This window comes from Manacus vitellinus, unplaced genomic scaffold (assembly GCF_001715985.3).
Source record: "Manacus vitellinus isolate BGI_N305 unplaced genomic scaffold, ASM171598v3 scaffold_2_pilon, whole genome shotgun sequence".
In the NCBI taxonomy this organism is placed as follows: domain Eukaryota; kingdom Metazoa; phylum Chordata; class Aves; order Passeriformes; family Pipridae; genus Manacus; species Manacus vitellinus.
In genome coordinates, this window is record NW_021940208.1 from 8,820,943 (window position 1) to 8,832,263 (window position 11,321).

General features: G+C 35.5%; 1 protein-coding gene across 2 annotated transcripts in view; it reads left to right on the forward strand.

Annotated features, from left to right (window-relative positions):
- Window positions 1-9,974: 9,974 nt before the first annotated feature.
- Window positions 9,975-11,321, forward strand: part of CNTN5 (contactin 5) — a 430,795-nt gene continuing 429,448 nt past the window's right edge. For both annotated transcript variants that reach the window (XM_018071482.2, XM_018071483.2), the window contains exon 1: window positions 9,975-10,110. The gene's annotated coding sequence lies outside the window, so the exon portion shown is untranslated. The remainder of the gene's footprint in view (window positions 10,111-11,321) is intronic.

Sequence of the window (11,321 nt, forward strand, 5' to 3'; positions counted from 1 at the left end):
TCCCAGAACTGGACACAATCCTTCAACTGTGGCCTCACCAGGGCTGAGTAGAGGGGTAGGATCACCTCCCTCTACCACTTGGCAATAGTTCGTCTAATACAGTCCAGGACACTGTTGGCCTTCTTTGTGGAATGTCCACCAAGACCTCCAGGTTCTTTTCTTCAGAGCTATTTTTTTCAGTTGGGTGGCTCCCAGTATATATTGATGCAGGACTTTGCACTTCTTGTTGATCTTCCTGAGGTTCTGACAGCCCATTTATCCAGCCTGGCTTGGTCCTTCTGTATGGCAACACAACCCTCTGGTGTAACAGCCACTCCTTCTGGGATTGTGTCATTTGCAAACTTGCTGAGAATACCATCATACAAATCATTAATGAAAATATTAAAATGGACTGCACACAGTATTGACCCCCAGGGTACACCACCAGTTTCTGGCCTCCAATGAAATATTGCACCACCAATCACCACTGTCTGGGTATGAACATTCTGTTAGTGTTCAGTTCACCTCAACATCTTCTCATCCAGCCCATACACCAGCAGTTTATCTAGGGGGATCTTATGACACACAGTGTGAAAGGTTTTACTGAAGTCCAGGTAGAAAATACCCACTGTTCTCCTTCCTTCTACAAGGTTAGTCATTTCATCATAGAAGTTTATCAAGCTGGTCAAGTATGACATCCCTTTGGGGAAACTATGCTGACTATTCCTGATGAATTTCTTGTCTTTCACATGTCTGGAAATAGTATCCAGCATTAACTGTTCCATAACCTTCACAGACAGATGTGGCTGACCAGTTTGTAGTTCCCTGAGTAGGCTGTATGTTCTTAGAAGATTGATATTATAAATATTGTTATGACTTGTGTCACAAGATAAGCTGGAGAGATCTTACTTGATAATATTTCTCCATGCATCAGTAAGATGACGACTTTTTCAATAACTTATCAAAGCAAAACTGAATATTCAAGTGTTCCAACACTAATAGGAAGAGTATTATTCATTTGGAAACCACTGAGAGATTAAAATAAAAAAAGAATAAAGCATGAGAAACACATAGAGATATTGGCCTGTGATTGGCTAAGCTGTGCACTTTCATCTGAATCTATAAAGAATTCTTCCCAGATGTAGCAGCGTTCCCCCCCTCCCATTTTACTTTAGCCTCTATTAGAGGTAAACTTCTAAGGTTAATGGAGAGAAGCAAGGGAAGGGGAGATGGAGGAAAAGAAGGAAGGCAGAAAGGAAGGTATTCAGACCTCCAGGAATGAGAAGAAACAAAGATCTAATGGGTTCTCTGTGATAGACAGTTGCAGTTGCAGCACTAGCTGCAAACTAACTGGGATTTGAGACATAGAGCAATGTGGGAAAGGGAGCAAGAGGACAACTGTGGGCACTTAATAGTCTCAGGGTGATGGAGAGGACTTCAATCTTTAGCCCAGTCATTTGGGCTCATATTAAACAATAAAAAGAATGTCAGTGAGCAGACACTTGTGTACGTTGCAGTAGCACTGCTAGTACAAATTAATGTCTTCAGTATTCATCCCTTAATGGTTCTAAATCTGGGATCTGTTCCAAACCAGAATAGTTTGTCTATCACAATTTCAACATGGCTTTAACTAAACTGATATTTTAGAAAGGAATTTTCATATGTTTAAAGCATTCAAAGTACACATCTGCCCCCTGACCATCCCCTTTGTAAACAGAGAAATGTACTCTTCTTGTACGACTAGCCCTAAAATATTTAGATGGTTTTTATCTTGTTTACTCCACCCGTATTTAATTTGCACACAATTGTGGTATCTATGAGTCATTTCCCAGTGTAACGTACTTTCACCATAACTTGGGTAGAAAATGCTCTGAATAACAACAAGGCACTGAGACCACTATTTATCTGCGAAGCCCTCCTCACTCTGCAGTTATCATGATGCTGCATCTCATTAACATTGTCCGGATGAGAGAATAGTTCAATTATCTTTTGTCCTTACTCTTTTTTAGTTACAGGCACTATGTGTTGTCTGACCTTTACTCTTGCATTACCTATTCCCTTGTAGTGACTTATTAAATAATGCTATTTTCCTTGCAGCTTTAATAGACCACTCTTCTCTAATGGAAGGAACTCTGCTATCTGAGAAGCAGCATGTTTTCAAAGTAAAGTACAGTGACAGGCAGGAGACTTAATTTCTTTTACTGTTTACATAGTGATTCATTCTTTGACTTCATGTAAATCACTTAGGAGGTCCAAATTTGCAAGCATCTGCACGAAATTTGGGCGTCTTCCTTTTGTCACCTACCCACAGAGTTTTGCTCTAAGTGCTCAATACAGAGAACAGCAGTTAAGGGTGGTGAGAGCTGCAGGTGCTTGACATATTCAACAATTATGATAGTATTAAAGCATTTCAAAGTTAACATCTTAAAACCCAAGGTGATTTCAAGCTTTTATTTTTTTTAAATACTTCCTTGAAAAATAGCGTTTCTTGATTTCCCAATCTGCAAATAGAAAAATCATACTCTTCACAAGGTTGTTTATTGGAAATGTTTATAAAACATTTTAGGATTGCTTCTATTATATAATGAGACATTTACTCAACCATGTTAGTATTATTAAGTTGCATATATTGGAAGTATTACAAAATTACCAGAGGGAAATAACCCAGCTGAAACTTAGATTCACTTTGCTAGATTGTGGTTATTCACCAGGTCTTCTCAAAAACAAGATTCAAGTCAGTCTTCACTGCACACTGATCCATATTATTGGGTGTATTTTGAGTCAAAAAAACTCAGTATAATTCTGTCTTTCCTCCTAGAAAGTGACATATATCCTTGAAAAGGATATATGTCACAAAGGTGAAAGAAAGCAACCCATTATTTAGACTTGAAAACAAGCATTTTGCCACAATTAAAAGGAATCTGAGCTAACAGATAGAATTTGAGCTCAGAGGAGTTTACCATGAGATGATTACTTGCACTGGCAACCAACAATGACAGTGGGCTGGTTTCCAAAGGGTATTATTTGACTAAAAGTGATGCAGCAGCAGTGCCAGCAGAATCATGTCTGGTAGAAAGGTCCAGCAACATGGCCCAATCTGTGAACATGAAGATTCAGTTGGAGTGGAATTTGATAACAGGTTTGAGCAATGAACTCACTCATAGTTTTATTTCCCTGTCAAAGTACCTATGCTTTACTGTGCTGGAACAAGTCTAATTGCATGACAGGGCACTTGGAGGAGATTGCACTATGACAAGACAATATGCATGAAAAAAAAGGTGATATTGAACTCAATAACAAAGTGCCAGGACCTGGGTAATCCAGGGTTACCCAGCCTGTGTTTGTACAGAGGTTGTCACAGTTGATTTGTAGGATTGTGTAATATGCAAGGAGATGGAGGCTTTTTTCCTCAAAATTTCTCTACATTATTAAAGAGTATCAAAAATGCTTCAAATATCACCACTAGCAAGAATACTACCACAAATATTTTCACTGGCAAGTATAAAAAGGATTAATAAAGTGAATATATACATGTACAACTAGAAATTACTATTAACAATCAATAATTTAGTATCAATCAATAGTATGGCAGCAGTCAATGGTAGCAACAATCAATTATATAGCAACAATCAGTATAACAACAAACAATAGCTATTTATGTTACTGTGAATTTATCATTAGTGAAGGAACTTCTCACCAATATAACTGCAGATATGCTTACAATAGATGACTTATGTGTATATAAAATACCAGTGCTAAGTGAATTAGATTTCAGGAAGGGCCAAACCATCCCAAAGGGTAGGACCAGTCACCAAGAGAGACCCAACCATCCCAGAGGTATAAAAGACAAACTGAACCAACTCCAAAAGTGTGCCCAAATTGGAGACCAATAAGATAAGAGGCAGTCTCACTTCAGAAATGATTGACGTCATGGAGTCGAGAGTTCATCAGGCATTCCCAACAAGAGTCCAAGATCTCACAGAAAGTTTTTGCAAAATTCAATTTGTTTAGAGAAGTAAAAGTATGTGGAGCATGTGAAGTTCTCAGAGAGAGAGGCTTCATTTTGGATGAAAATTAAGTCCTTTTTATATTGTAGAGACATAACAGGGCACAGGACACACCATTTTGAGCAGCCAGTAGATACTGTAAATGTCTATTCTTCAGCCGGAATAGCCAGAAGGGGATGATGTTTCTTTTCTTTCAGCCCAAATTTATTTTCCTGAACAGCTTCCACTTTTTCAGATTGTTGTTATAGTTTCTTGAGTTTTGCACTTACTGATGATATCTCAGGATACCTGTTTCTAGGTTCCCCTGTACTTTGAAGAGGTCAGCTGTAGTTTTTAAGGATGTTTCTGGTCCCAAGGCCCAGTTTCCAGTCTCACAGCTCCCAGACCTTCAGGAATTTTCTTTTGATAGCACTTCACCTGTTTTTAAACTTCTTGGCCCCTCATATCAAAAAGTTATAGCATTAGTTATGACTTAGAATAAAATGCCAAACTAAGGCATGCAGCACTGTGTTGTTCATCTTCTACAGGTATCTCCCCTGATGCTAGAGAAACAGGAAGCAGGATCTAAATGTTATACCACTTACAAACATCTGCAAATTATCTTCTTTTGGAGCTGAACATGTGTCCTCAAAATTTCATGTATAAGGCCAAGAATTGTCTCCTGCCATAGAATTTTTTTCTTTAAAAATCTGTATCTAAGCAGTTGAGTTCTTCCACTACTAAACTTTATGATTTACTGGAAATACTCACTAAAACCTTCATCTTTATTGACATTGGCTGCTGGTTACTTTTCACTTGCCAGTTCATATCTCCATAGTTTTCCTTCTGGAAAATGAACATTTACTTCTATTGCAAAAAAATCATGATACACTGCAGACAGCACCAGTGCTAGGTGTTACAGATATTACAGACATCATTATTATTGTTCTTATAATGCAGGTGGGGGAAGAAGGATTATTCTGGCATAGTGTCTTCCTGTTTGTGAAGCTTGTAGATGGATAGTATATGTCAGTAGGCAGTAAAAAAATAATTGTGAATATCAAGACATCCTTTAAAGATGGACCTTTTGTTACATATTTAAAGACTTGAATAACACTCTTCACTTCTGTCTATCAGAATAAAAATTATTATGACATTATTTGTTTGAAAATATTGAGCTCCAAACTATATTCATATATTTGAAACAAATTCCTAGATTCGGAGGCTTTATAAAAATTTTCCTACTGGTCAAGTCTATGAAAGGCAGAGAAGAGGATCATCACTTGCCACTCACTTATCACTGAAGGACTTGACTTTTAGTTTCTAAGTGGAATGATTTCCTTCTTAATTTAAGTTCAGAATTAGATTCAGTTTCCCTTAAGCTGACCAAACTATTGCCCATCACAAAAGTACAGAATTGCTTTAACACTGCCGAATAAACCAGTAACAATCCTTGCCTGTGTTCCATTAAGGTATGTGTCATATGTTTTATTCTTATAAATTTTGATAATTTCAAAGCTGAGATTAAAGGATAATGTGATACGGGAAAAATTGCTAACTCATAGAGTAATTGTAAGTGTTTAAGCTCTATTTCAAATTATCTTGTCTTTAAAAAGGTTTGGGCTGAAATATGACCAGTAATGACCAGTGCACTTGATAAGGAGTCTGAGGAGGAATTTTCTGCCATTAAGATGTATACATATACTCTGTGTAATCTTCACCTGTGAAGACTGTACAGTACTAGAAATAAACTGAAGCAGAAAAGTGGAAGAAAAATATCCTGAATGAAAAACATTTCACTAAGAATTCAAAAGCAGGCTTAAAACACCCATACACAGTGGGAATACTAGGGGTTTTTTATAGCAGCATATTCTTCAGTGTAACATACAGTATGAGGCCTCCCAGAGGACATTTATGAACATAGTTGTCTTTGATCTTAATGAAAACTCTGCTTGCTGAGGATAGTGCTGTCTGCCTTGCAGTCACCAGGTAGCCTGGTTTCACAGCAAGAACCTCTTGCCTGTAGTACAGACACAGATAGTGAGACCCACTTTATCTGTCTAGGGATGCCTAGAATTTCCCCTACTTCAGTGTAGGAGGTATTACGTTTCTTAGAGAAGCTTTTTTCTTCCACACGGCTGATGTTGTCATGATAGGTTTTTGAAGTAGCTAGGGACTGTGAGCCCATTTGACATAGTGGGAAAGAGGCTAAACTATGTGAGAGGAAGATCTGATTTGGCCGCTTCAGAAAAAAAGTGGAATTACTGAATAGACAGGTGAACAAAAGGTAACTATTTTTCGGAACCATGGTATATCAGAAACAGTAGATTTGTTCAAGAAATGCAGAGGGGCAAGTCAATTGCTAGGATATTTTAATGAAAAAATGAAGGATTTACCTTCATCACAGAATGAAATTTTAAGAGGGCATAACTTTCCTGTGGGAGGTCAAAAACAGGAGAAAGATCTATATAACTCTCTAGCTAACTACAGTAGGTCTTAATCAGATGTTTCCCCAAATCTATTACCTCTCTATTTGGCTCTCCTACCTTGCCCTTCCACAATATTTAATAGCTTTATAACTGCTTCCCCTTTCTAACATATAAAAATCCACTGATTCTTAAATGGTCATTAATGAGAATGTAATCTGTCTTGTCTGAGGTTCACTGGGAGATGGCATAGCCCTACAGTGAGCTATTCTTCACATCCCTCCTGCATAGCCTTTGTGTGGATACTGATTTTACATCTCTCTCCACTCTAATTTCCTGTTCGCTCTGTAGTATTGCATCTATTAGTCACAGAAAGTTGGAAAGTATAAGACTCTGCAGTAGGAGTACTCTGAGGCTTGCAAATAGCCATAGAAAGGTTCTAGACCTTTGGGTGTAATGGGCTGTAAAAGATGTGATTTATTGTTTCTTCCAGTTACTGAAACCTAATGTTCAGCCTACCTTCTGTGGAATTCAGTGATCTGTAGATGTTTTTATTTCATAAAATGTTTGAATAAATTGTGATTATTTTCCTTTTAATGCATCATAATTCCATGTTAAAGTGCAAACTCTTTTCACAATTATTTTTTAACATTCAGTTCAAAGTTGCAAATAATACAGATTTATTTTTATTTTAAAAATTATTTTTTTAAATGAAATCTGTGACCATTAGTAATGAAAACTCAGATGAATAATTTCTGTTACTTCATATTAAATCAGTCTAAAATTTAAATAAAAAATAATATATTGTCTTTGTATATGGATGAACAGAATAATAGCTTATATTATACACATCCAGATTATGGATATATACCTCTGTAATTTATGCAAGAGAAAGAAACTTGAAGAAACAGAAAAGTTAATTTCAAACTATATCTAAGGTAAGGGATTTGGCAATATTACAAAAGACAATTTTATCTTTGTTTCTAATTTCCACTAAAAAATATAAACCCTAACGTATATATATATACACATATATATGAAAAACTACAGCATGACATAATTCTTAGGGGAATATCTTCCTTTCTCAGGTGTGGTTGTAAACTTTGCAGGCAAATGATTGATTATCCTAATAATATCTAGGAATTAGTTTCAAAAGGTGCTGTGAAAAAGTGAAATTTTTATACTCAAGATATTTTTATGGCCAAAAAAGAAACTCATCTTGTATGTAAATTCAATAGTTTATTGTTAGTATAATTTAAATCCTATCTACTTGAAGATTTATCAGATCATTTCTTATTATTACAGGAAAAAAAAAGAAATAGAAAATAACAAAAATGATACTATCACGAAAGAAATTTCCATACACGTATTCCTGATATTTAGCTCTCTTTTCCTATTGTTTGTTTTTCTAACTCCTAGATCTAAAGGTTGAGTTCGTCATGGGGAGAGAGTACAGCTAGTTAATACATCCTTTGTCCTTCATGGGTACTCATGTGGATATTTTATTTATTTTCATCTAAAACTCACATAGGGACATTTTTCTATGGTTGCTAACTTGCTCATGACTTGATATTTGTTCACTGTTTTTCAAGTGCATGCTTCTTCTGGAATTACTAATTATGGTGTACTTTACATATGTTAGTTAGATGTTCTTTGTTCTCTTTGATGCCTGTAAAACTGATTTTGCCAGGTCTTTACCTCATTTGCTGGTCATTAGTGTATTGTTTATAACCATTGGGTCTCCATCGTCAGCTTGTGTCCTATTTCTTTTCATTGTGTATCTTCCCCTCTCTACACTACATATCGTGTCTCATCGTTCAAGGTCACTTTTGTCGCACCACAGCTATATTCCTCTATGTTATGTTGTTTGTTAGAGTCATAAATATTATATTATATACAGAAAAACTACTTGTTACTACTACATAATGAAAACTTACTCTAGAAAGATAAGCAAAAGCAAAATGAAATGGACATAGTTTCTTGGTCATTTCAAAACTTACTGCCTTCCTTTGCTTCACAATTCTAAATGGTTACTGGACTGCAGATGTAGCTTCGGATCATTCAAGCAGTATGGGGTAGAGCTGTAATATCACTTAGGTAAATTCTTATCCATGAGGCTGGGCTACAAAAGGTTAATGAGAACAGCAGCAGAATTTCTCCCTTTTGCTTTTTTTTTTTTTTTTTTTTTTTTTTTTTTTTTAATATGCAATGTAAGTTAAAGCCACTCTCCAGTCCCTGAATTCATTGCCTTTCCAAAGGCAAGGTCTAGGTAAAATTTTTAGTTGGAACTCTAAGGCTAATGCAGTGAGGGAAGATTGTTCATAACTCTCAAGTGCATTAGCTATGAAATTGGTAGTTAATTCTACCACAGTGCTTTGGGTAGATGAACTTTGGACATCTAATACGATTCCTGTCCATGACATAGACGGGTCTGACTAGGACACTTAATTGACTTTTATTTATTTGTTTGTTTCTGTTTGACTACGTCCAAAATTATTTAATAGATGCACTTCCTAGCTGCTGACTCTTTCCCAGGAAAATGGGTAAAGTAGAAAGTAATTTGGAACATGAAGACATTCTCCTCACTCCTTTAGTCAGAATGAAAGATTGAGAAAGTCAAGGGAAAAAGTGTTTGAGAACCTAACTCAGATTGGGTACAAGAAAATGAAAAAAGGAAGAGCTTTAAGATTATATAACTGTGTTAACTGCTTAGTTAATAAAGACTTCTGCAGGATAAAGACTGGTTTTCAGCCTTCATGTGAAAATTAATCCAAAAGCCCATGTAACGTCAGAACAGCAATTTTTTTGGATTTTTTTAATGGGGGTGAGGTTGGGGTTTTTCTTTGCTTTTCTAATTGAGGATGCTAACAATTGTTCAAGTTTTTTAAAACTGTTGTGATTTCTCCATTATTCATTTAATTTATTAATTGAGTTTTTGAAACAAGTATTATTTTAAGGAAATCTTGTGCTGTATTTTTTTAGGATAATAAGCTAAACGGTGACACATGCCTCTAGCATAATAAGTAAATAAGTACTTTGAAAATGAAACAATCAACGAAATTGTAATTGCATGTTGTCTGGAAAAGGTCACTCTAAAAAAATAATACTATGAGAAAACATCTTTAGAAAAATGCTCATGAGGTAGTTTAAATTCAACAACGGAAATTCTTTTGTATTCCTCCCATTATAGATGACTATACATAAACATAAAAGGCTGATAATGTAAACTTGTAACTTTTCCATTTTTCCCAGTACTATCCTTTCTTTAAAGGCTAACAGATAATAAAGAACTCTTAATTTCTCTTGCTTTATTGTTACTGTTGTAAGAAATAGCATTTTTTTTATCGTCACATGAACAACATAAAACAAAGCAATTTGAATCCTGTATCCATTCTGGAGCAAGACAGGTATCTCAGATTAAATTCATAAAGCCAGCCAATGCTGCCATGTCATGTGAAGTTCAAGGAATGAAACATAAAGAGCCAAATGAACATACGTCCACACAGAAGAAGGTTTGAGAGATCTAAGACTTCAAATACAGCTCTACACATACATGTAACTTTTTTTTTTCTCCACAGATTACTGAAGAGGAGTCCTAATATATTTTGATTCATCTCAGCTCCTGAGCATCATCAGTTTTCACTCATACAAGACCTATTCTGTGGAGATAATTTCTGTTTTGAAAGACAACTTCCGTACAGCCAATTTGGAGAGTTGAGGTAGTGGATGTTTAAACTAAACTGTTTTTGGGATGTGTTTATCAACTTTATTGTTTGCCTTTATTAGTTCATAAGGTTCAAATCAAACAGAGATGCTCTCAACAGCAATTTAAACTGAATAAGCCTACAAATGGAACACAGATTAAAAAAGCAAATCTAGTTTTATGGATAATATTGTTGTTTTCCTCATAATGAGTTAGTGGATGGTTTTGAAAGTGTCTACCACTCCTTGTAAATGTTTTTAAATAGTCACTGCAGTATACTCTTAACCTGAATGCACTGAATAGCTTTTTAAAAATCATTTTTATTCCATGTTTAGTGGCATATAGTTGGCTCTGGAGATCTTTGCAGACAAGACACAAAGTCTATATTGCACTTCTAACCTCTCAGGTATTTTGGTCTGGCCTGGTCTAGTCCTTGAATATGGTGGGTTTGTTGCAGGAATCTGAAAGCACAATCACAATGCAAACCTCATGAAAGTCAAGGATAATGTCCCCTTTTAGAAGTCAAAGTTTGTTCCTAACTTATATTAAGTGTTTTGTGTAACTCAGTATGCACTTTGCTAGAGTATTTGAATAAATACAAATCTGTATTAATGAAGCAGTTGAACAAGAAAAGTGGTGTGCTCTTTAAGAGCCTGTTGAGATACAAACCACTGTTATACAGCAGCTCTAGGTATGAGTAATTTGAATCTGATATTCATTATACAGATGAATGATGGTTATTCACTTTAAATTTATCATGAATATAACCACAGATGAAAATAAGATGAAGTGAACATCTGTGGTTATCTGTTAACTGGTGTGATCTGTCATTTCATAGCTGAATGACTTATGATCATGTAGTTCAGAACACCTCTAATTAATTTTTGACTTGAGTCTTTATTCTCAACCTCAAACTATGGTTTATTAATGGGTTAATATAAAGAGCTTGCTAAAGTGTAATATGTGGCAGTTCATATTTGGAAGCGTTGCTGGATGTCAGGTGTTTTACCTGCCTACCCAACTAATTGAGAATCATATCAGAAAACCAGAGAGCCATTGTAATGAATGAGACAGGCAGTGACCTCCAAACAGACATAACTGAATTAAAATCGATAAACTTGATATGAGTAGATGCACAGTGTCATTTTAAATATAAAACAGTTTAACTCATTTTCTTGCTCTTGAAAATGTATTGCATCCACTAAATGCATAGGAAAGATTGGCAGG